Source organism: Schistocerca serialis, chromosome 6 (assembly GCF_023864345.2).
Source record: "Schistocerca serialis cubense isolate TAMUIC-IGC-003099 chromosome 6, iqSchSeri2.2, whole genome shotgun sequence".
In the NCBI taxonomy this organism is placed as follows: Eukaryota; Metazoa; Arthropoda; class Insecta; order Orthoptera; family Acrididae; genus Schistocerca; species Schistocerca serialis.
In genome coordinates, this window is record NC_064643.1 from 138,879,748 (window position 1) to 138,907,423 (window position 27,676).

Consider the following 27,676-nt stretch of genomic DNA (forward strand, 5'->3'; position numbering starts at 1 on the left):
AAACCAATTGCTCTGGCGTTTAGCGATGTTCACGAATGAGTGAAGCCGAAAATCTCCAATAGGCGGAATACAAATGTTGTTACTTGTGGTGGTAGTAGAATAAAACGAAGGGAAACATTTTTTTCAGAAAGCTTGTGGACGCAATAACGTATGACTTTAATCTATCATTTGGCGTACTTAGCACACTGAGAACAAAGCATGTAACATAACTTTATTTACCTGTACACGTCTGCCGTCGGTAGCTGCGCAACCGCCGATCCTGGCTTAAAAGTGGCTTTCGAAAGCAAGATATTGTCAGTGATGTAGTCTACACCAGTTCAGATACTTTACTTGCACTTAGATGATGAATAATCTAAGGTTTATGGTCAGATAGTCTCATTATAATTTACGTGCAGATAAATGGTGACATTGTTCGAGTGCAGTAACGTAACACTGAAGCGATACATAAATTCACGCGTGGCAAACGAACAATTAACACAGCACTTGAATCATTGTCCTTGGATTTTAACAGTCATATCAATACAATAACTGATGTGCACAGTGAATACTATTACAGGTAACAACACAGTTTGATCCTGTTGTCGCAGTGAATATCATTATCGAAGTTTGACGCAGTCAATAATGATAGTTAATTTAGATAAAACTCGGCACATTTCACGGCTTCCAATCTGTTCTCTCTCGTCTGCAGTGCATTTCCGCATTATGCTGGACATAGCTCTTGTACTTTTTATAATGTTCCACAGAATAACGGCACTTGCTAGATGTTTCCAAAGAGGTATACGTAAGACAAAAAAAGGAAGCGATGCGCTGTAGCAGAGATGCTGTTAGATGAGAAAGATGTGACTGTTATTTTTTTTAAGTCGACAGAAAGAGAGGAATCTGTGGTGTGTCTTGATGAAAAGAGTACGTGAACACACTACCCCTCCTTCTACTTAACAGTTTTGTTAATACTGATGGATTTTGGGTGGACAGAAATATCGTCAAGTAGTTGTAACAGTTTTGTTGATAATGTTGGATTTTGGGTTAACACAAATATCGTCAAGTAAAGTAGAGTACCTGTCTATTTATTTGACAAATAGTTCATCTCACCCCATCTAAATAGGAGTTCCTTTCATTGGGCGACACGGTCAACAGTTAGCAAGTTGTACGGTCAACAATTAGCAGTTTCTACAGCGACTGTATTCAAGATGACCATCGCAACAGAAAGAAGAGGTAAAGTTTCCTACTAAGATGAAATTACAATAAGGACATTTACTATTAAATTTCCTAGAATATTTATTTCAGATATGTTTGATTGTGTCTGTTCGGCAGCCGCCGCATAAGCATTTCGTCAACTTCCATTTATGGCTTTATAGTTAAACTTCATAAAACATTTCCACTTCAAAAACTATAATACATTACCCAGTCAGTAGGAAAAATAGAATAAAATACGCTGCGAACCGAAAAGAGACCGGATCCCACATTCATTAGATCGTAAGTAAAAAAATTGTAATTGGAACAGTGATTGTAGAAATATTATTTTATTCTGCCTTTGTTCCACATATTCGACAATGAGGATAGAATGAGAAAAGGGAACGGTACCAGCAAATGGGGAATAAAGTTATGGAAACCGAAAAAAGTTTTTTCTGAACTTTACGGAATATGAACAGAAGTTTGCCAACCAAAGGTAGGATCAAAAATATTCGAGGGTTCACTAGGGAAAATAGAATACAATAACATTTACGGAATATGAACAGAAGTTTGCCAACCAAAGGTAGAATCAAGAATATTCCAGGGTTCAGTAGGGAAAATAGAATACAATAACATTTACGGAATATGAACAGAAGTTTGCCAATCAAAGGTAGGATCAAGAATATTCCAGGGTTCATAGCACGCAAAAGTAATTTCTCCACAATATCCTGATACCCACCCTGCTTATAACCTTTTCACAAATAACAGTATTTATGGTAGAGCTTACTTTTCATTGCAGTATTAAATATTTTCACATACGTAGCAATGACAGTAACGAGAAGCCGTCTCTTCGCGAACGTATACCACGACCGAAATTTTCCACAACTATTGAGTTTCTGTTGTGTTTCAATAATTCAATTACAGTTTGACAGTAAAAATAGAATCAAAAGTGTCAATGAGAAAATTAATAGCAGTTTCTACTAATGTCTCTTTTCGAAAACAAGTTGGACAGAAACGATGCAACAGACGTAGGAAATTTTCCGAGCTCGATACTGAGTGAATGGAACGGACACACACATACTCAGGCTACACGCGCATTAGACATTCACCATTCGCACGTATCAGATATAGAACAATGCTCACAGAAATTAATACAAATGAATACGTACAGAATTGAGTGCAAATATCACAAAACGTGTCCAGTGGTCTTTGCAATTCAGATCAAACTCTCAGTACCTTAACACCAAAAAGTCACGACACTTTCCAAAGACTTCGAAAATTTGCGTACTAATATGTACACACTTGACAGGTGCAACTAGTAAATTTGATACAATCAGAAAGTAAAAAAATCTCTCTATTATGAGTGAAGATCAAAGTCTAAGTGGACGTCAGGTCGATGAATTTACAACGGTGCACGGTAGTTTACAGAGCCCACATGAAAGCTTAGCTTAAGTGGTAACAACATTTCAAACACACGAATCTGAAATGAAGTCTGCATGCGAAAATTTACCGGATGACGTACAAAAACTCGCGCAAGATTAAAACCGAGTACGAATGTATCTATAAGAATGTAAAAAGATTAAATCAGAGAGCTGAGGCCGGCGCTTTTGACAGTGATTCTACCCTGGTTGAAAAGTGCTTACGGGAACAAAACACTGATGTTGATACTGTTCAAGAGGTTATAAATGATCGTTGTCACGCGAACATTATTTCGCCAAAGTCAGATTACGATAAAAGCGAAGGAGAAAGGTTTGCCAACAATCAAACGTAAGTGACAGTGTTACCATATGCAGCTCGCAATCTGGTGACGTAATGCCTGGCCTGTCGTCAGTCATCATAGACTTGGGTCTAATAAAACATAGGCAATTCCCAGTCTTCTCTCAAGAATCCAAGACAACACGCTCCGCCGTCTTTGTGAGAACATTTAGAAGTGATTTATCTCGGCACTGGTCCGAAGTGCAAAAGGTTCAGTTCGTTGTCAGTTTCATACAAGGTGACGCGCGACCGTGGGCAGCCGAAGAGGCAGAGTACAGTCAAATGTATGAAGAACATGAACAGGTGGTGGTGGTGGTGGTTAGTGTTTAACGTCCCGTCGACAACGAGGTCATTAGAGACGGAGCGCAAGCTAGGGTTAGGGAAGGATTGGGAAGGAAATCGGCCGTGCCCTTTCAAAGGAACCATCCCGGCATTTGCCTGAAACGATTTAGGGAAATCACGGAAAACCTAAATCAGGATGGCCGGAGACGGGATTGAACCGTCGTCCTCCCGAATGCGAGTCCAGTGTGCTAACCACTGCGCCACCTCGCTCGGTAACATGAACAGGTCTTCCTAGGGAAACAGTCGTCGTAGAGAATTCAGGAAAGACATTCGGGAGTAACTGGTAGCTGTGTTAACTTATGATCAAGAATACGTTCTCACGGTCATGAATTCGACCGATCTCATTTATGAGAGAAGTCAAAACTGCCGGCCGCGGTGGTCTCGCGGCTCTAGGCGCGCAGTCCGGAACCGTGCGACTGCTACGGTCGCAGGTTCGAATCCTGCTTCGGGCATGGATGTGTGTGATGTCCTTAGGTTAGTTAGGTTTAAGTAGTTCTAAGTTCTAGGGGACTGATGACCACAGCAGTTGAGTCCCATAGTGCTCAGAGCCATTTGAACCATTTTTGAAGTCAAAACTCAAATGAACATAATGGAAACCAGTAGGGTCCACGGAAAAATGAAGGATTTTATAATCGTGGTAACGATAACATCAGCAGCAACAACAACAACAACAACAACTACGGCGATAATAGCAGTAATCAACACGGCAACGCGTAGTGCGGTGGGCATCCATACGCGCCGCCGCAAGTATATAATGGTGTTGGAGGATTTGGAAATCGTGAGGTAACCGTTTCCAATAGAGGAATAACAGTTCTGGGTACCGTGGCTCATCATCAAGAAGTAAACATAATGGTTGCAATAATTGGCGCTGTCCCGACGATAATAGACAAAGGTATAGGAACGGGAATGAAAAAATGGTTCAAATGGCTCTGAGCACTATGGGACTTAACATCTGAGGACATCAGTCCCCTAGAACGTAGAACTACTTAATCCGAACTAACCTAAGGACATCACACACATCCATGCCGGATTCAGGATTCGAACCTGCGACCGTAGCGGTCGCGTGGTTCCAGACTGTATCGCCTAGAACCGCTCGGCCACAGCGGCCGGCGGGAATAAACACCCACACATAAATAACAATTACGGCTATGGGAATGGCATAAACCAAAATCAGTGAAGCGCTGCCCTCAAAAAAGCGCAGAATAGAACATGGCAAAATACCGATCACGTTGTAAACATTGTAGAAGTGACTGTAGGGAGCGGCAGCACCCCGCCTCCTCAGACAATAAACAACGGTCGGTCAACTTAGACCCCCTCCCCCGCCGCGAGGACGTGGGCAGGATTTTGTCTAAGGGAGGGTTCGATTTGTTAAAGAGAACCTTAATAAGTTAAATTTATTCTGAAAACAATTTACGTGTTAATTACAAAACAGGGCGTGGAATACCATCGAGGTAATGCTGTGCCGCGGATGACAACCAAAGGGGCCCTGCTATGAAAAGAAATGGCACCCCAGATCATCACTCCTGAAAGTCGGGCCTTATGGCGGGCGACAGCCAGATTGCTATCCCACCGCTGTCTGGGGTTTCGCGGCCGTTATTGCTGGTCGTGGGGGAACAATTCGAAGCGGGACTCTTCACTGAAGACAACTGCACTCCAGTCAATGGGATTCCAGGCCGAAGAAGCGTCTGGGGACGTCCTGGACAGCGGTGGGGTACCAGCCTGGCTATTTCACGCTATATGGCCCGACATCCAGGAGTGATGGTCTGGTGCGCCACTTCTTTCGATAGCGAGAGCCCTTTTGTTGTCATCTTCGGAACCCTTACAGCACAGCATTACGTAGACGATGTTCAACGCCCTGTTTTGTTGCCTTTTGTGACGAACCGTCCTGGGATTACATTTCAGTAAGATAATATTCACCCGCCCATGGCGAGAGTTTCTACCGTTTGTCTTCGCGCTTGCCAAACCCTACCTTGGCCAGCTAGTTCGCCGGTTCTGTCCCCAATTGAGAACTTTCGGTGTATCATGAACAAGGCCCTCCAACCATCTCGGAGTTTTGTCGATCTAACGCGCCAATTGGACAGAATTTGGCACGATATCCCTCAGGAGGACATCCCACGACTCTATTAATAAATGCCAAGACGAACAACTGCACGTTTAAGGACCGGAGTTGGACCAACTCGTTACTGCCTTGCTCAGCCTGTAAAGCTGTTTCTCTTGAATAAATCATCTAATTTTTCTGAAATTATAATTTGTTTGTCTGTTTATACACATCTATAGATTTCCACCCCATTCGGATTATTTCTTCGTACTGCGTCGTTTCTTTTGTCATGAAGTGTATTTTAATGAAAAATTAAATGAGCGTATGGCACCGTTGTGGCTGCGAGGCCCCATCCGGGGAGTACAGTCGCCGAGTGCAAGTCTTACTTCATTCGACGCTACATTGGGTGACTTGCGCGCCGGTGATGAGGATGAAATTATGATGAGGACAACACGACACCCAGTCCCCTAGTGGAGAAAATCTCCAACCCGGCCGGGTATCGAACCCGGGCCCGCATGCATGAGAGGCGAGCACGTGGTGATAACCCAGCTAAGCAGGCGGACTGTTGTTGTTGTGGTCTTCAGTCCTGAGACTGGTTTGATGCAGCTCTCCATGCTACTATATTCTGTGCAAGCTTCTTCATCTCCCAGTACTTACTGCAACCTACATCCTTCTGAATCTGCTTAGTGTATTCATCTCTTGGTCTCCCTATAGGGTTTTTACCCTCCATGCTGAATTCCAATGCTAAATTTCTGATCCCTTCATGCCTCAGAACATGTCCTACCAACCGGTGCCTTCTTCATGTTAAGTTTTGCCACAAACTCCTCTTCTTCCCAATTCTGTTCAATACCTCTTCAGTAGTTATCTGATGTACCCATCTAATCTTCAGCATTCTTCTGTAGCACCACATTTCAAAAGCTTCTATTCTCTTCTTGTCCAAGCTGTTTATCGTCCAGGCGGACTAGTGTACGTTAATTTTTCACAACGAAATTTAAAAAATGGTTCAAATAGCTCTGAGCACTACGGAACTTAACATCTGTGGTCACCAGTCCCCTAGAACTTAGAACTACTTAAACCTAACTAACCTAAGGACATCACACACACCCATGCCCGAGGCAGGATTCGAACCTGCGACCATAACCGTCACGTGGTTCGAGACTGAAGCGCCTAGAACCGCACGGCCACACCGGCCAGCCAACGAAATTAAAATATTATTTCTTTACAGTAAACATGTTATACGAAATCATTGAACGTTAGATTCGTCTATCAACGAAACGACCATTTCTTTTATATGAACGATTGAATTCCTAGATAATTAATTATTTAAAAATATTTCTGCTGTATTTGCAATTGGTCACTAATTGTCTTAAATAAAATCCGGTTTGATTTTATACTCTGATAAATACCCCAGAACTTTATTTCATAACTATAGTAAAAGTCTTAGTCTCGCTTCTCTCGCCATAACATTTAAGACATCTTCTGCTGTAAGAGGAAGAGGATGGTGTACCGACATTAAGGCTAGTCCGGTCAACCTTTCATCGCACGTTTTGTTCCGCAAGTAAGTCTTCTCTCATTTTGATGTGGAAAATGAGCTCTCATCTTCACGCGTTGATACTGGTAGGGACGCAAGCACACGCAAAAGATATCGTATGTTTGGAATGGAGTTCTTATCACAAGAACCAGAAACCAATATAAATTTAGCAGGGACGTGAGATTTTTCTTGGTAAGATCTCACACCATAGTGTGTACTCTGCTTCAAGCTCGGTTTGAGATACGCTATTCTTATAGTAACCTTTCAATTACGATAGCATATCGAAATTCTCCGTTTGGCAGTTAATGGGCAACATTATTTCAACCGAAGATAAAAAAATCTTGTTTTGATAAAATTTCTTCTCCAGATTTTCAATGAGCCCGTCTATTGTTGCCAAAAATACTGCTCTTCTATAATAGAGCTCAGGACATATCGAGTGAATGGTTGTCTCTTTCAGATTGTTTCTTTACCTGTCTAGGGACCTCGATAACAGATTTAAACATTTGCTTAGTTAAGGTTGACAATTTTCCAAATATCATGCGAAATCATTCTTCCTTCTGTAGTTTTCGCTATGGAGTCAGCCATTGATTTTCTCGTTTATTTTTTAGAATTGCAAAATTAGTACTCAAAATTCATAAGTCATTTGACCCAAAATAAAAATAAAAAATTAACATATTTACAGCGTAACCTGCAATCAAACTCACTTTCGTTATAGTTATTATTAAAGCCAGGATCTCCGCGCAAATTGATGTTTTTGTGTGTGTAGGTTACACTTCTCAAACTATGGTGTTTTTCATTTCATGACCTAACAATAAAATATAACCTTATTTTTTCCGTGCATGTTTGCATATTTTGACCTTATAGGAAGTAAAAATTGTTTATTTTGGTTTTTGTATTTTATGTGACTTAAATCCTCCATATTAATCACCTTTTTCTACCAATAGTGCATAATACTACGCTATTGTGTATAATAGTTCATTTTTTGAGTTTCTATGCATAAAATATGGAATTTCCAAAAAGAAAGTTAAACCATTTTATTCGACAATGATCTCGGAGTTCTCACCAAGCAGAGATATAATGTCGTTAGTTGTGAGTTGTATTTTGGCAAACCAGTACGAAGCAGTCATGCTCCAGTCTCCCTTCACCATCCAAGGCCTTCAGTTTGGATTTGAACCAGTATGTCATCAGGAATGAATGAGCGTGAATTACATGGGACACCGTCATTATTAGCGACAGTATTATTGGATTAAGTGATTTGACACTGTTCTGTTCGACAGAGAATCTAGAACTATTTCTGGTGGCGAAAATGCAATGAGTCTTGAATTATTGAGCCTTATACTTCCCCAAACTTCCTCATTTAAGAGTGCATCTGTCATTTCTTGGAATTAAGAAAGATCATTTTTTGCATTAAAGAATGTCCCTCAGATAAAATCAGAAGAATTTGGATTATTATTTACTTAGCGTGTGGCTTTTAGTGTAGGAAATCTCCAAAAAGGTGTTTGGCCTGCCTTTGGTGCAGCTCCTTTCATTTAAGCAGAGAGGCTGCTTCTTTAAGGGAATTGAATTCTGTCAGGTAAGAGAGCATTTGCCCATATCGAAACCAGGAAAAGAAACCACAGAAAACCATTATCAAGCTTGTCTGCGGATGGATTCCAACCACCTCGCCTCTTGAACCTACGGATTTGCCGTAACTCATCAGCTCAACATGCAGAGCTACCATAAGTCGGTGTGGACTTTGGAAAAACAGGTTGTGGTACACTGTTTTGAAATAAAATAAAATGCATCACAGCAAAATATGGAAACCTGATATTCTGTTTTTCCTTTAATTGTGCATGTTTGCTCATTTGATTGTACATGAGTGGATGCATATTTTAAGATTTAATTATGCATTGAATCCGGGCTCCGTTATTATAGTATGACAAGGTCTTACTTGGATTTTGAACGAAAGGGCAGAAAGAGTATACAGGGCGTAGTCGACTCGGAAGAAATCAAGTAGCCCACTGACAAAATCTTTTAGAAACGAACGATCTATAGAAAGTCATTACACACCCCTTTCGTTCTCCACAAAACCCTCTCCATCATTCTGTGTCGCAACTGGTTTTCGCCGGCCGTGGTGGCAGAGCGGTTCTAGGCGTTACAGTCTGGAACCGCGCGACCGCTACGGTCGCGGGTTCGAATCCCGCCTCGGGCATGGATGTGTGTGATGTCCTTAGGTTAGTTAGGTTTAAGTAGTTCTAAGTTCTAGGGGACTGATGACCTCAGAAGTTAAGTCTCATAGTGCTCAGAGCCATTTGAACCATTTTTGAACTGGTTTTCATAATTATTACCCACGTTACTACATTAGGCGATATTTTGCCATTTGTGCTACTAATGACAGAATTACGAGTAATGTTTTCTTCAAACACAGCATAACCATTTAGGAACGAACAGCGTACCATGAAATGGACCTGATCAACCAAAATGGTCACCTAATCCTTGGTAGTAACGCAAGCTTGGAGACTAAGCATAGGGACCATGGAATTGCACAATATGACTGCCCAAATGATCACAGAACCCTCGCAGTAATTCACTCTTGGGACATAAACTCGGCCATAAGTTGGAAACAGTTGACAACAAGAGTCATCCGACCAAAGACTTTGTTCCATTGCTTCTTAGTCAAGGTTTTATGGCTTCGGCACCACGTTTCCCTGTTACGGGCTTTTCCATTACTGATGTGTGGGTTGCAATTACAGCTCGTCCTCCAATTCCCTACTTATGGAGGTCCCTTAATATTGTTTTGGTGCTGGCATGGCTTGCGAGTGCGACATTGAGCTGTGCAGTGACTTTAGCAGCTGTTGTCTTCTTTATTTTTCGTCACAGTCATCTTTAATGACTGCCTGCCACGATGACTCAACATACACTTTCCTTGCATGCGGTATAAATCTTCGATACGACGCCTCATGGAGCACCGAACACTTCGGCGACTTTGGTTATAGAAGTACGGACACGTGCGCTTCATTATCAAATACAATAGCGCAACCTGCAGGCTTTGGCTACCATCTGCATTTATGTTCAAGCATGCATTTCTCACAGTGTTTGCATATTTTTGTCCAACATTTATAGAATCCTAGCATGCTAAATTCGTTCTAATGAATGTTGCACAGCAGCATGTTTCGATTACGGTATATTGATAATGTTTGCTTTTCGACCGTCCAACCACAACTGAATGAAACATAATTTTCGTGCCATACGCGTCTCGCCTTTATTCTCTGAAAGGCATCTTCAGTGGCCTGGAATATGTACATATATTTACCATTTAGTTTATATTTGGGGCAATGTACCTACAGTTTACAAACAGTTCTGTCAGTTGGTTTTTCTATGACGTTGTAGTATTTTAAATTCTACTTACAGGTTGCGTGGATGATTTTTTACGTGTTATGTTTTTGTTCCATTTTTGGTGCTGCTCCTTTTCTTTTAATTGCCACTGGGGTTCTTCCACATTTCACAGCACTAGGAACTGAACACTTGTTTTGATGCAGTGTTTTGGTTTGTGTTTCCGACAGTCGGACGTTATTGCCAAAGATTGAATGTTACTGCCATATTTCTAATGTAATTTTTGAGATATCTGTGATCTGTTTGTGTATGCATGTGTGTGGAGTGTCTGTGTGTGTATGTGTAATAGTATGTAGACACGCACACACACACACACACACACACACACACACACACACACACACACAGACACGCACACACTCAGAGACAGAGAAAGAGACAGGGGGGTGGCGGTTTGTGGCTGCGTGTGGGCGAGAGGGATGATTTTTATCTTATCATTTCTTTTCTTCTATTAACTGAAATAGGGAGTCTGTACTGATGTGTGTTTGTTCGTTTATCACATCAGCACAGGCTTCCTACTGCACTTAATAAACAAAAGAAATGATATGGAAATCATCCCACTCACATATGAAGCCATAAAAAAAAAAAAATATGCATCTCCCTTCGCCTTTTGGTCACACACACACACCCACACACACACACACACACACACACACACATACACACACATGCATACACAAACAGGTCACAGATATCTTAAAAAATACACTAGAAATTTGGCAGTAACATTCGATCTTTGACAATAACGTCCGACAGTCGGCAACACAAACCAAAACATTGCATCAAAACAAGTGTTCAGTTCCTAGTGTTGCGAAATTTGGAAAACAGAAATCCCGAGTGGCATTTATAAGAGGGGGGACAGCACCAAAAATGGAACAGAAACATAACACGTAGAAAATCGTCTATGTTACTTGTATGTAGAATTTAAAATATTACTACATTAAAAAACCAATCTCCACAACTGTTTATAACCTATAGCTACGTTGCCCCAAAATATAAACTAAATAGTAAAAACATATACATATTCCAAGCCACTGAAGACGCTTTGCAGAGAATAAAGGCGAAACGCGTATGGCACGAAAATTATGTTTCATTCAGCTGTAGTTGACGGTCCAAAAGTAAAAATTATCAATTTACCTTTATATTATACGCAACCGAAGAAGACAAGACTACAAAAGTTGAAGCATGTCTCGGATTTCACGAACTTGCAAACATATGCACCTTAGAACAGATTGTCTTAATTGTTGTAATGGGTTATTATCTGTTTCACAGTAAAAGTATTTTGGTTTTGTTTCATAAGTTTTTTTCTTTCATTTCTTGTTGCGTTTGATCCCGGCCAACACATGTTCTTAGAAGCACATGTGTTCTTGCTCCCGTTTAATCACGGCGAACGGACCTTCGTAGCCATACATGCATTGCAAAAAAAAATATTTTTGAAGGGGTTGGTGTGCACAATTCACACTAAGTGGTGGTCACAACACGCTGCAAACGGTATGCTGGCTGTAGCAGGTGGTCAAAATACTAGTGGGTGGTCGCAGTTAGTTTGCGAAGTGTAGAGCGAGACTAGCGCGCAGGAAGGTTCGCTGGGGCTGCAAGTCACTGAGAGCGGTGGTGAGAGGGGCGGGGCGTGGCGAGCGGAAGAATGCCGGATGCGGCAGAGCTGGAGAGAGGGGCAGCGAGTGACCTTGCTGCGGACGGCCGCCCCACATTCGGCTCAGCTTAGCGGAGCAGCGGCCGAGAAATCGAGCCCCAGCCGCCAGCCGCCCGCTACTGCCAGGTTGCTGCTGGCGCTTCCTGCGCAGTTCTGCACGGACAAGATCGTGTCCATCGGAAGACGCCAGGGAGCTCTCATGTGGCTTATATCGACGGCTTCGGGGAAGAGCAAAGGAAAGAACAGTTCGTAGTCCCAAAGCTAATAGGTTTTCAGTTGTTTTTGTTTTTATTTATTTTTGTTTTGAGCAAGATACTGCGTGGTCTAATGCGGAGGAGGTACTGTGCCACGTGGAGGGGCCGCGCGGTTCGAGGCGCCATGTCACGGACTGCGCGGCCCTTCCCGCCGGAGGTTCGAGTCCTCCCTCGGGTATGGGTGTGTGTGTCGTTCTTAGCATATGTCAGTTTAAGTTAGTTTCAGTAGTGTGTAAATCTAGGGACCGATGACCTCAGCAATTTGGTCCCTCAGGAATTCACATACATTTGAACATTTGAGGAGGTACTGTGCACCAGAATCGTTCTGCCCAATGCATATTCCACATGCGGACTGTTTGAGAGAAGAATTGTTATCTACACCCACTTTCACAATCTCAGATTGCTGTTGCTTTACCGAACGACATGGTGCATGGGTAAGATGTGGACTTGTATTCGGAAGGACGGTGTTTCTAATTCCTGATTTAACTTTTGCATGGTTGCTTTAATTCGCTGAGGTTCTTTCGGAAAGGACACAGCAGATTTTCTTCGTCGTCCTAATGACTTCCTCGTAGACTGAACGATTAAACTTAATCTTCCTTACTAATTTTTTTCTCAGATTTGATTTAGTGAAATTTAGGAACCTGAGTTACCATTGAATAATTTTCGATTAATTCACTTTACGACAAAAAAAGGCGAGGCGTCACGCAGCAATTATTCGAATTATTCGAATGAAGCGGCAGTCGGGAGATGTGCTATACATATAGAGACAAATGATTACAATTTCAGAAATATTGAACAGTTTATTCTAAAGAAAGAAAGAGCTTCGCAAACCGGGCAAGTCATTAACGCGTTGATCCACCTCTGGTCGTTATGCAAGCACTTATTCGGCTTGGCACTGATTGTTATAATTGTTGGATGTTCTTCTGAAGAATATCATGCCAAATTCTATCCAATTGGCACATTAGATCGCCATAACCCCGAGCTAATGCTCTGGATGGTCTCAATTGACGAGAGATGAGGCGACCTTTCTGGCCAAGGTAGGGCTTGGCAAGCACGAAGACAAGCTGTAAAACACTCGCTGTGTGCGGCGGACATTATCTTACTGAAATGTAAGCCCAGGATGGCTTGGCATGAAGGGCAACAAAACGGGGCGTCGAATGTCGTCGACGTACTGCTGTGGTCTAAGGGTACAGCGATTGGACGGTATGCCACCGCTGTCTGGGCCGCCTCCAGACGTATCTTCGCTGGTTATTGGGGCTCATTTCAAATCTGGAATGCCGGCCGCTGTGACCGAGCGGTTCTAGGCACTTCAGTCCGGAACCGCGCTGCTGCTACGGTCACAGGCTCGAATCCTGCCTCGGGCATGGATGAATGTGATGTGCTTAGGTTACTTTGGTTCAAGTAGTTCTAAGTCTAGGGGACTGACGACCTCAGATGTTAATTCCCATAGTGCTTAGAGCCATTTGAACTATTTTTGAAGCTGGAATCATCACTAAAGACAATTCTACTCCAGTCAATGAGTTTCCAGTCCGAAGACGTGTCTGGAGACCCCCTCGGCAGTGGTGGGATACCAACCTAACTGTCACCCTCCATACTCCCGGACAACCAAGGGGTGATAGTCTAGGTGCCATTTCTCTTCATAGTGGGACCCCTTTTATCGTCATCCGCGGAATCCTTACAGCACAGAGGTAAGTCGATATTCTAAGCCCCATTTTGTTGTACTTCATGCAAGCCAAACTGGGCTTATATATCAGCATGATAATGCCCGCTAACACATGGCGAGAGTTTCTCCCCAACTGAGAAAGCTTGGAGTATTATGGGCAGAGTCCTCCAACCAGCTCGGGAGTTTGACGATTTAAGGCACCAACTGGACAAAATTTGGCACAATATCCCTCAGGAGGGCATCCAACAACTATATCAATCAATGACAAACCGAATAACTGCTTGCATAAGGGCCACACGTGGACCAACGCGTTACTGACTTGCTCAATTTGTGAAGCTGTTCCTCCTGACTAAATCATCTTGTTTTCCTGAAATTGTAATAATTTATTTTCAGTACATGTACACAACATCTAACGATTTCCGCCCCATTCTGATAATTCCTTCTTCTTTCCTCTTCTTCCTTTCTTCGTTTGGTTCATCTAAGGACCACGCATCAATTTCAATGCTTCCTTCTTTGTTGTTCTTTATTTTTCCTCCGTATTCTTTATCTTTTCACTATGTATTTTTTTCTCTCCTCGGATCCTTTTGACCCCGTCTTCTTCTCCCCCCTGCCTTGGAATCTTTCCATTTTTAACACTTTCCTCTTGAAAATCTCGCTTTCTGTTGCATCTTCTTCACTTATGTTGTTTCACACGCAAGTCGCCGAAGTGGAGTCAACTAAAAAGAACTTGCAATCCGGCGGCCGAACTTCCCGCATGGGGCCTTCCGGCCAACTATACCATACGATCATTTCATTTCATTTTCCAAATCTTTCCTAACTTTTTGAATTCAGGCTATTGTTGACTTTTTGTCCCAAAGATATTTAAAAATATGTTTGGTTAAACTGTTGCTGTTCATTCTGCATAAGTGTTTTCTATGTTGCGATAAACTTTTTCATTGCTTCTTAATTTCCATACCTCTGTGTTTTATGGCGGCCCAGGTATTTTTCGAATGATTTTCCTTTCTAGGATTTCAGCTTTGTGTAATTTGTGGCTCTGTACTAAACATTCACTTGCATAAAGACATTCTGGTCTTACTACTGTGCTGTAGAGCTGTATCTTCAAATTTTTCGACACTTTTTTTTTCACTAGCTGCTTATGTTTTATGACCCACCGTCTAATTTCTTATGGTGGGTCGTATGTTGCCACTTAGCCGTTGTGACTGGGTCCGGGCCCGTAGTGACAAAGTAACACCCGTCCCCACTCACACCGTTGCCCGTGTCCCGCCACGTGGAGGCGGGCTCTATTTGTTTGCATCCATTTGATATCTTTTTTGTGCAGCATTAGAAAAACTTATAACTAATACAAAATCAAGTGAAATATTAATAAACAAAACGAAATTAAATATTTAGAAAGAAGTAAGGAAGAGAATTTTTCGACAGACACTTTTCGTTCTACATCTACATTGATACTCCGCAAGCCACCAACGGTGTGTGGCGGAGGGCACTTTACGTTGTAGACATTCCTAGCTATTCCATAAACTCTCTCCATTTTATGTACTGTTTCTTCTACGGCGAATTTTTCTAAGCCATTTTCTTGGATAATTTCTCCCAAATATTTAAATTTACTTACCCTCTTTATATGCCCAATGCCTGTTGCTAGGGGTTCCGGAGCATTTTTTTATTTTTGTCGTAAATTTTGTTTTCTTTTCTACAGATATTCTTAAACCTGCTTTGTTGGCTTTTTCTTCTAAGAGAATGATTTGTATGCCAGCATTTCTTAGGTTTGCAGAAAGTATAGCAAAATCATCCGCGAATGCTAAACAGTGACTTTCAGTACCTTTGTTTTTAGTTCCCAGTCTGGTTGATGATAGCTTCTGTTCTTTTAGTTTTTGTTTCCATTGTCTTACTATTTTCTCTCGTGCGCCGTTCGCCGGGTGCAAGTCTTTCGAGTTGACGCCACTTCGGCGATGGGGCTGAAATGATGATGATCAAGACAACACAACGCCCAGTCCCTGAGCGGAGAAAATCTCCGATCCAGCCGGGAATCGAACTCGGGCCCTTAGGATTGACATTCTGTCACGCCGACCACTCAGCTACAGGAGGCGGACACTATTGTCTCTAGTACACAATTAAAGAGGAGCGGAGACAGACCATCACCTCGCCTTACGCTTGATTTTATGTTGAATGCCTTCGGTATTTCGCCCCGAAACTTTACTTTTTATTTGCGGCCTGTGAGCGTTTCGCGAATAAAGTTTGCTAATTTAGATTTGATGCCAGATTCTATTATCTCTTTATCTAGTGTTTCCCTATCAACCGAGTCAAATGCCTTTTCAAAATCTATATATGTTACAACTATATCTTTAGAGTTCGTACGTCTGTGGCAAATTATGGACTTCAGGTTAAAAATCCGTTCTGAGCGAGATCTGCCCTTTCTAAATCCAGTCTGGCTTCTACCTTGGTCGTTGTTTTCTGTTTTTGTTTTTCTGTTTCTTTTTTTTTTTCTCTTACACTCTAAGTTATCCACTGTAGAGGCATTACATGGAACTATAAATTCTAATCTACCGTTATAAACTCAACCAACGGACTACCGTCTGCTTATTAAATGGTTCAAATGGCTCTGAGCACTATGGGACTTAACTGTTGTGGTCATCAGTCCCCTAGAACTTAGAACTATTTAAACCTAACTAACCTAAGAACATCACACACATCCATGCCCGAGGCAGGATTCGAACCTGCGACCGTAGAAGTCGCACGGTTCCGGACTGAACGCCTAGAACCGCTCGGCCACCGCGGCCGGCCGTCTGCTTATTACAGAATGTAAACATAACAGAGACATTAGTGGTCTATGGCACTATTTTTCGTAATATCTGAATGAAGTATTTATTAGGGAATACTACTAAGTATGGGATTCATATGGGTGCTCACAGGAACTGCCAGTGTGTTTCCTACAACACAACTGAATATCAGTGTGGTGGCGTTATGGATCACTTTTTCTGTGCTATTTCAATGAGTCGTTGGAGCAGCATTGCCGCAAGCACGTCTGATGGACATATTATATAATATCAGAATCATATGAATTAACTATCATTAATAAAACAACTGAATGGATCATCCAGAAAGAATAATTTAATGAAAGCTCTTGTCTATTTGATAGTAATTACTTGTCTATCATTGGCTTATACTTCATTTTCCGTTTCTTTTCAAAGCTTCGAATAGAAATTAGTGTCCCAACAAACTGCCACACCAGTGGCTCTGAGACCTTGTTACTCCATCGCTCTCATGTGATAGGCAAGCATTTACGTTTTCTCTGAGATAATCCAAAATTTCTTACGAATAATCAAGATGATTTTCGAAACTGTATCTGTTCACTCATAACAAAGACTAACTTGTTTACTACATATCTTTCTTTCTTTTTTTCTTATTTGCTATACTACCCTCTCTCAGAATATGGGAAGCAAAGAACTTGCAGCGGAACAGTAGAAAAGAAGTGTCTCAAAATATCAGCGATGAACAAGTGGTCATAGCTATTAAGATATGCATTTTAGAGCCCATGTTAGCTGTCTATCCTTCTTATTTTGGTCCATACTACCACTGCTCAGAGTTTGTCGGTGGAGTTGTGGAGCCATATCGCTGGTCGATCATCAGCGATCGGCTTGTTATCTCTGGCGCGTCCCCGGGCATGAGCATCTTTGGTTTTCGGCTGGGGCGCGCGGGACGGCGAGAGGCAGCCGGTTTGCGGCGGCCGGTGAGATTGGCGGAGTTGGGGCTCGGGGGAGGCACATGTGTGATGTCTGTTACGCTGGGGCTGTTCGCTATTCGTGAAACTCCTGCGGCGGTTACAGGTTCCCTGAAAGGCATTTCATATAAACTCTGCGAAGCCTCGGAGTGAGAGGGTGAGTCCGGAGTTGGTGTTGGCCTAGATGTTTGTACAAATTGAGGTGCCTGCGTGAGAAGCACGGCGTGGGCCTGTTGGTTGCTTCGTCCTCCTGGCAGCCACCGCAAGCGGATGTTCGGCCGGAATGTCTACAGTCTGAGGTGAGCAAAGTGTGAACAAGTTCTCGTAGGATGTGCTCCCAGCCTGACTCTTAGCCTGTGTTATTTGTGGGGGCCGACCCCTTGTCTGTTACTGCTTCCGGGTGTCCTGTAAGATGTCACAGCAAAACTGTGTTTTTGTGGCATTCTGTGTTTCTGGCTCAGCCTCCGGCTAGAGAGGGATTGGACATCTTTTGGAATTCCTTAAGGCTGTAATTTAAACATATATAAAAATGAATAAATTGATGAAATGTATGATGAGATAAAAGAAATCATTCAGGTAGTGAAGGGAGATGAAAATTTAATAGTCATGGGTGACTGGAATTCGAGAGTAGGAAAAGGGAGAGAAGGAAACATAGTAGGTGAATATGGATTGGGGTTAAGAAATGAAAGAGGAAGCCACCTGGTAGAATTTTGCACAGAGCATAACTTAATCATAGCTAACACTTGGATCAAGAATCATGAAAGAAGGTTGTATACATGGAAGAATCCTGGAGATACTAGTAGGTATCAAATATATTATATAATGGTAAGACAGAGATTTAGGAACCAGGTTTTAAATTGTAAGACATTTCCAGGAGCAGATGTGGACTCTGACCACAATCTATTGGCTATGAACTGTAGATTAAAACTGAAGAAACTGCAAAAAGGTGGGAATTTAAGGAGATGGGACCTGGATTAACTGAAAGAACCAGAGGTTGTACAGAGTTTCAGGGAGATCATAAGGGAGCAATTGACAGGAATGGGGGAAAGAAATACAGTAGAGGAAGAATGGGTAGCTCTGAGGGATGAAGTAGTGAAGGCAGCAGAGGATCAAGTAGGTAAAAAGACGAGGGCTAGTAGAAATCCTTGGGTAACGGAAGAAATATTGAATTTAATTGATGAAAGGAGAAAATATAAAAATGCGGTAAATGAAACAGGCAGAAAAGAATACAAACGTCTCAAAAATGAGATCAACAGGAAGTGCAAAATGGCTAAGCAGGGATGGCTAGAGGACAAATGTAAGGATGTAGAGCCTTATCTCACTAGGGGCAAAATAGATACTGCCTACAGGAAAGTGCAAGAGACCTTTGGAGAAAAGAGAGCCACTTGTATGAATATCAAGAGCTCAGATGGAAACCCAGTTCTAAGCAAAGAAGGGAAAGCGGAAAGGTGGAAGGAGTATATAGAGGGTCTATATAAGGGCGATGTACTTGAGGACAATATTATAGAAATAGAAGAGGATGTAAATGAAGATGAAATGGGAGATACGATACTGCGTGATGAGTTTGACAGAGCTCTAAAAGAGCTAAGTCGAAACAAGGCCCCAGGAGTAGACAACATTCCATTAGAACTACTGACGGCCTTGGGAGAGCCAGTCCTGACAAAACTCTACCATCTGGTGAGCAAGATGTATGAAACAGGCGAAATGCCCTCAGACTTCAAGAAGAATATAATAATACCAATCCCAAAGAAAGCAGGTGTTGACAGATGTGAAAATTGCCGAACTATCAGTTTAATAAGTCACAGCTGCAAAATACTAACGCGAATTCTTTACAGACGAGTGGAAAGACTAGTAGAAGCCGACCTCGGGGAAGATGAGTTTGGATTCTGTAGAAATGTTGAAACACGTGAGGCAATACTGACCCTACGACTTATCTTAGAAGCTAGATTAAGGAAGGGTAAACCTACGTCTCTAGCATTTGTAGACTTAGAGAAAGCTTTTGACAATGTTGACTGGAATACTCTCTTTCAAATTCTGAAGGTGGCAGGGGTAAAATACAGAGTGCGAAAGGCTATTTACAATTTGTACAGGAACCAGATGGCAGTTATAAGAGTCGAGGGGCACGAAAGGGAAGCAGTGGTTGGGAATGGAGTGAGACAGGGTTGTAGTCTCTCCCCGATGTTATTCAATCTGTATATTGAGCAAGCAGTGAAGGAAACAAAAGAAAAATTCGGAGTAGGTATTAAAATCCATGGAGAAGAAATAAAAACTTTGAGGTTCGCCGATGACATTGTAATTCTGTCAGAGACAGCAAAGGACTTGGAAGAGCAGTTGAACGGAATGGACAGTGTCTTGAAAGGAGGGTATAAGGTGAACATCAACAAAAGCAAAACGAGGATAATGGAATGTAGTCGAATTAAGTCGGGTGGTGCTGAGGGAATTAGATTAGGAAATGACACACTTGAAGTAGTAAAGGAGTTTTGCTATTTGGGGAGCAAAATAACTGATGATGGTCGAAGTAGAGAGGATATCAAATGTAGACTAGCAATGGCAAGGAAAGCGATTCTGAAAAAGAGAAATTTGTTAACATCGAGTATAGATTTAAGTGTCAGGAAGTCGTTTCTGAAAGTATTTGTATGGAGTGTAGCCATGTATGGAAGTGAAACATGGACGATAAATAGTTTGGAAAAGAAGAGAATAGAAGCTTTCGAAATGTGGTGCTAGAGAAGAATGCTGAAGATTGGATGGGTAGATCGCATAACTAATGAGGAGGTATTGAGTAGAATTGGGGAGAAGAGGAGTTTGTGGCACAACTTGACAAGAAGAAGGGACCGGTTGGTAGAACATGTTCTGAGGCATCAGGGGATCACAAATTTAGCATTGGAGGGCAGTGTGGAGGGTAAAAATTGTAGAGGGAACACACTAAGCAGATTCAGAAGGATGAAGGTTGCAGTAAGTACTGGAGGATGATGAAGCTTGCACAGGATAGAGTAGCATGGAGAGCTGCATCAAACCAGTCTCAGGACTGAAGACCACAACAACAACAACAACATAAAAAAATGTTCTTTCAGAATAAGCACCTGTTCCTTTGGGACACTGTTCAAACAGGAGTGGCGTAATGTTAATGAGTATTTGTTATTCGTCAAATGAAGTGTATTTAATGTCTTGCAGTTTCCTCGGGCACGCAGCTGTGTTACTGATGAATTTTGAAGTGTTCTGTCAGGTGAATGACTGCTTCCCACTTCAGTGTATTCTTTTGAGTAGTATTGTAAGGTTTTTGGATATTTGTCAGTGGGGTTTATTGCTTCAATTTTGTTTTTCTCTTTCTTTTGAATTACGGAGAACTGTTTAGTTTATCTGGTTATTGGCTTAACACGCGCTTCACGCACTAAATTAGCTGATATTGAAAATGTTTTTTTTATTCCTGTTTGATGTCAGACAGATTCAAAGGTAACTTCATGTAGGTTATTTGAAATAAATGTGTTGGATTGACCTTAATGAATTATGTGCAATCGAAGTAAGGGACCCAGTCCTTCATTAGTGCTTAACAGTGGCGTGTGGTTCGGGTTGTGAGCCCCGTCCTCGGACCAGTTGTGGTCCGACCTGTATATATTTAGAATCACGTAAAAGCATTTTTATATTAATTGTTCAGTGTTACTTATGAGGGTACGTGATGCCTGTTACATACATGTCTTTGCATTGCATGGAATACACCGCCATCATTTCGAAAGCTCTTTTCGACCTTGGGCTATGCAATTCGTGCGTATCGCAGGTTATAAAAATCGCGGACAGAGGTGCAGGTGGGCGCGAGGTGTCGAAGGTGCGCGGTCCGTCGCGAGGGCGGCTGTCGGACCAGTGCGCACAGTATTGTCCACAAATTGAGCGCTCTTATTGGCTGACTGCTGGAATGCGCTCCAGCGACGCGTAATGGGTCTCCGCGCGCCGCTTCCACGTATCGCGTGTAATTCGATTAAACCCGCTGTCCGGAATCTGTGCCGGTCCGCGCAAACATTTACGAGCCCTCGCGCGCCGCTGGCCTGCCGTAACGCCAACATTTGCGTTATGGGCACTCCAGTCGCGGCGGATTTGCGTCAAGCGGGTGCAGCCTCGCGCGTACGGGAAGCGCTGTAGCTGCTCTGGGAACAACACCGAGCGAAAAAACTACGTAAAACAGCAAAAAACAAAACAAAAAAACCGTAATGTATTCGCTATCGCGGTATTAATAATCCCCAGGCGCATTTTCAGAGTGGTGGCTGTAGTCACTCGACAACAGGTTTCGAAGCGTAATCATCGCAGGGATTGTGTGCCGCGGCGAATAACACCGGCGCGAGGACTGTGCGAGCGATGAAAATGTTGCCACACTTCCTTCCTGCGTTTTAAATTTTCAAACGAGCGGATCAGCATAGCCGTAAGTGCTCCGCTGGAGTATCGCTGCGATGCAGCATATTTTAATGTTTCGCCAGTACAGCAGAGTAAAAGCAAAGCAGTCTCTAAATCCATTTAACGTGGTTATTTTACTCGGAAACAGTGTACTTGACATGGCCTTACAGAGGGGCAGGCGAAACGGGCCGCTCCAGGGGCGCAGGCACAGAGAGGGTGCAAAAATGAGCAAAAACAAGATATAGGAACAAAGACTGTTTGAGGATTAGCCAGGAGACGTACGTGAGTTCTCCTACCCGCCATTGCTTCTGTCTTCTACCACGAGAAGCAGCCTGACCCTCGACTATACGTTGTAGTCACAGTTTCATTCCTCCCAAGCAGCATCATAAAGAAACGACTTACACTGAACATACGTACATCGTTAACATTATTTATGTGTCCGCAATGCGCTTGGTTCACACAACTGACACCTACACAGATCGATCGTGTTCACCAATGGACTTCTCGCTCCTCCTATCTCAAAGGTTCACGAGAGGGTGCGAAGCATATAATGCTATTTGATCGGAGGTTTCCGATTTTTGCCAGTTGAGAACTCTTAGCTCTGATTGTTGCCAGTGTTACGAGTGGAACAGGGAAATGTATCTATGCTTTATAGATCTAGAAAAGGCATATGACCAAGTTCCTAGGAGGAAGTTATTGTGTGTTCTACGAGATTATGGAATAGGAGGCAAACTTTTGCAACCAATTAAAGGTCTTTACATAGATAATCCTAGGAACTTGGTCATATGCCTTTTCTAGATCTATAAAGCATAGATACATTTCCCTGTTCCACTCGTAACACTGGCAACAATCAGAGCTAAGAGATCTCAACTGGCAAAATTCGGAAATCTCCGATCAAATATCATTAGCAGTTAGAGTTGACGGTAAATTGAGTTCATGGTTCAGAGTAGTTTCAGGGGTAAGACAAGGCTGCAACCTGTCTCCACTGTTGTTCGTATTATTTATGGATCATATGTTGAAAACAGTAGATTGGCTGGGTGAGATTAAGATATGTGAACACAAAATAGACAGTCTCGCATATGCGGATGAATTAGTTGTGGTGGCAGATTCGATTGAAAGTTTGCAAAGTAATATTTCAGAGCTAGATCAGAAATATAAGGACTTTGGTATGAAGATTAGCATCTCCAAAACGAAAGTAATGTCAGTGGGAAAGAAATATAAACGGATTGAGTGCCAAATAGGAGGAACAAAGTTAGAACAGGTGGATGGTTTCAAGTACTTAGGATGCATATTCTCACAGGATGGCATCATAGTGAAAGAACTGGAAGCGAGGTGTAGCAAAGCTAATGCAGTGAGCGCTCAGCTACGATCTACTCTCTTCTGCAAGAAGGAAGTCAGTACCAAGACTAAGCTATCTGTGCACCGTTCAATCTTTCGACCAACTTTGTTGTACGGGAGCGAAAGCTGGGTGGATTCAGGTTACCTTATCAACAAGGTTGAGGTTACGGATATGAAAGTAGCTAGGATGATTGCAGGTACTAGTAGATGGGAACAATGGCAGGAGGGTGTCCACAATGAGGAAATCAAAGAAAAACTGGGAATGAACTCTATAGATGTAGCAGTCAGGGCGAACAGGCTTAGATGGTGGGGTCATGTTACACGCATGGGAGAAGCAAGGTTACCCAAGAGACTCATGGGTTCAGAAGTAGAGGGTAGGAGGAGTTGGGGTAGACCAAGGAGAAGGTACCTGGATTCGGTTAAGAATGATTTTGAAGTAATTCACAAATTTAGCATTGGAGGGCAGCGTGGAGGGTAAAAATCGTAGAGGGAGACCAAGAGATGAATACACTAAGCAGATTCAGAAGGATGTAGGTTGCAGTAGGTACTGGGAGATGAAGAAGTTTGCGCAGGATAGAGTAGCATGGAGAGCAGCATCAAACCAGTCACAGGACTGAAGACCACAACAACAACAACAGGCTTAACATCAGAGGAGGCGGATATGAAAGTCGCTAGGATGACTGCAGGTAATAGTAGATGGGAACAATGGCAGGAGGGTGTCCACAATGAGGAAATCAAAGAAAAACAGGGAATGAACTCTATAGATGTAGCAGTCAGGGCGAACAGGCTTAGATGGTGGGATCATGTTACACGCATGGGAGAAGCAAGGTTACCCAAGAGACTCATGGGTTCAGAAATGGAGGGTAGGAGGAGTCGGGGTAGACCAAGGAGAAGGTACCTGGATTCGGTTAAGAATGATTTTGAAGTAATAGGCTTAACATCAGAAGAGGCACCAGTGTTAGCACTGAATAGAGGATGATGGAGGAATTTTATAAGGTGGACTATGCTCCAGACTGAACGCTGAAAGGCATAATCAGTCTTAAATGATGATGATGATGATGATGATGATGATAACTCTTAGAAACGATAAGAGAGTGAAATTCTTTTCATTTATTATGCCATACACAATAACATACAGACTTTGTATTCCTTAATTATTTTAAGAAAATTCTCACAAGTTGTATTTTACACAGACCTATCACACTGATGTGACCACTTCTCAGAAGCCTGACTGAGCGAGGTGGCACATTGCTCAGTACACTGGACTGGCATTCGCGAGGACGACGGTTCAAACCCGCGTGCGGCCATCCTGAGTTAGGTTTTCCGTGATATCCCTAAATCGCTTCAGGCTAATACTGGCACGGCCGACATCCTTCCCCATCTTTCCCTAATCCGATACGGCCGATGACCTCGCTATTTGGTCCCCTCCCCTAAAATCAACCGACTGACCAAAAGGCTGAATAACCACCTTTTGCAGCACGAATCGCTGCTAGACGGCAGGAAGGGAGCCACGCAGGTTGTGTAAGGTACCGACAGGGATACGAAGACATGCTGACTCCAGTGCTGTGACCATCTGCGCTAGGTTTCTCGGTTGGGGATCCGTAGTGCGTATAACCTGATTGAGGTGGTTCAATAGATTTTCAATTGGGTTTAAATCCGGGGGTTTTGGTGGCCAAAGGAGTACGATAAATTCATCCTGGTGCACTTCAAACCACAAAATTACTCTGCGAGCTATGTGACACGTTGCATTGTCCTGCTGGTAGATGCCATCGTGCCGAGGAAAAACTGACTGCGTGTAGGGCTGGACATGGTCGTCAAGATAGATGCAGACTTATTTTGACCCACTGTGCCTTACATAATGACGAGATCACACAGGGAATGCCACGAAAACATTCCCCAGATCATAACTGTTCTAGGTCGTTTGCTTTCAGACGTTTCACGCCGTACATGCCAATGGCCATCTCTCCGATGGAGCATAACACTGATTCATCTGAAAAGACTACCCGTCGCCACTCAATGGACGTCCATTTGGGCGCTGGAGTGAGAATTCCAGCCTTCATCGCCGATGAACGGCAGTCAGCATGGGTGCATGAACAAGGCGCCTGCTACGGTGGCCCATGCGCAGCAAAGTTCTCTGAACATCACTGAACAGAAACAGTTTCTAGTCCCTTGGTTCATCTGGGTGGTCAGTTGCACAACAACTGCGCGTCATCTACGACCCTCGGTGGAACACAGCTGCCTCGGTGTCGGTTTTGGATAGCACCACTTTGCCATGCACCTTATACTTTAATCACGCCGGCACGCGAACAGTTTACAAACTTGGCCATTTCGGAAATGCTTCCACACTTGCCTCGAAAGCCGCTTCGTTTCCGCATTACGACAATGACTGCACTCCTTTCCACGTCCCACCGACACGCTTTGCATATTCTCCATTGCTTGCGCTGTGCCACCTGCAGTCTGTGAGTGGTTCCTGCATGAGGTGGTGGTCGCATTAATGTGTCTGGACCAAGCATTTAATACAATTATATATTTATTTTTATGTTAATACCATCACTGCGCGATAGCGATGGAAATGATACCGATGATGGTGCCACTAAAGCGGTGTTACTAAATACAGGTTTCCGTGATTCCTTCACGAAAGAAGATGAAGTAAATATTCCAGAATTCGAAACCAGAACAGGTGTTAGTATCAGTGACATAAAAGTAGATATCTTAGGTGTTGCGAAACAACACAAATCAAGTCTTCCGGTCCAGATGGCATACCAGTCAGGTTCCTTTCATAGTATGCAGACACAATAGCGCCTTGATTGGTGCAGTTTGTTTATTACTTTTTCCACTAACATACGTTCGTGAATGTTATCGTGAGCGGCCCGTATCCTTGAAGCTATATCTACATCACAGCATTTCTCCCAACCACCAAAATACGATAAATCTTCGAGAACAATCTTCTCTAGTTACTTCCCTTTCAGAACAGTGGTTTAGTGTCAGCCCTGGACCAAATTCGTAACGACAAAGTTGAAAGAGGCGGCGGAAGAAAGTGCTAACCCTCAGTATAGGAAGAAATATTCTGGACATGTAATCTGTCGTGTTTTGCTAGTTCAACATGTGCCGGTAATAAATAGTTCCTGTGCGTACCGCTAGAGAGCGGTATGTACTGTATAAATTGCTCTCGCCTATAGTAAATATATTATTGTCTTTGATTTTAACCAAATGTATAACACGGAATAACTCAAAGGACGCTGTTGTGGCACGGTACTTTTTTCCGCTGACCCAGTGAATCGACAACCGGTTTTCTCTCTGCCGTTGCGGCATTTTATTTCTAACACGAACACGTCCCACAAAAGTTGTAAAGAAGAGAGTCGATCTCTTTGGCTACACTACTGTCACTTTTGGGTGTAACTGTACACAAAAGCAGGCTGTGCCTGTTCCGTCTGCAGTCCCACGACGCAAAACGTTCCTAGTAACTTTTGCAAAAGAGCGATGCTGGCGGGCTGCTCGGGGATCGGGCCGAGAAGCTTCTCTTTGCGGTGTCTGAGAGCTTTGTCTCGTAAAAGTAAAGCGACGGCCGATAACGCTTGCGCGGTGGCGGTTTTGCAGGGCTCTCTGGAGAACGGCGTCTCTCCAAAGAAACACGAAGACTCTCCGACGTAGTGGGGGCGGGCCTGGCCTTCATAGACGCGCATCGAGACGTTTCAGCTGGTCGAAGAGCCATTCCACCTTATGACGCATTCTTTCTACTGACAGCTGCGCAGTGGTAAGCCGAACAACATGAATAACTGCTGTCTTCTATCTGTTAACTAAGTAACTGTTTACAGATCACTGATTTGTGCTATTTTGAAAGCGAATTTTTCTATTCAGTAGCTTTTTGAATTTATATATGGGTGTTGTGAAATGTGTTGTAAGTAGGGATACACTATTGAGCCTGTGCATTGAGTCAATCAGAGCTTGGATGGCGTGTACAGGTATAGCTGCCCACGTAGCTTCAACACCATACCACAGTTCATCAAGAGTAGTGACTGACGCATTGTGACGAGCCAGTTGCTCGGCCACCATTGACCAGACATTTTCATTTGGTGAGAGATCTGGAGAATGTGCTGGCCAGGGCAGCAGTCGAACATTTTCTGTATCCAGAAAGGCCCGTACAGGACCTGCAACATGCGGTCGTGCATTATCCTGCTGAAATGTAGGGTTTCGCAGGGATCGAATGAAGGGTAGAGCCACGGGTCGTAACATATCTGAAATGTAACGTCCACTATTCAAAGTGCCGTCAATGCGAACGAGAGATGACAGAGACGTGTTACCAATGGCACCTCATACGATCATGCCGGGTGATACGCCAGTATGGCGATGACGAATACACGCTTCCAATGTGCGTTCGCCACGATGTCGACAAACACGGATGCGACCATCATGATGCTGTAAACAGAACCTGGATTCATCCGAAAAAATGACGTTTTGCCATCCGTG

The 27,676-nt window shown here is 43.0% G+C and overlaps 1 protein-coding gene across 1 annotated transcript in view; it reads right to left on the minus strand.

Annotated features, from left to right (window-relative positions):
* LOC126484381 (uncharacterized) overlaps positions 1 to 27,676 on the minus strand; it is a 246,736-nt gene that overhangs the window by 97,499 nt on the left and 121,561 nt on the right. The window lies entirely within an intron of this gene.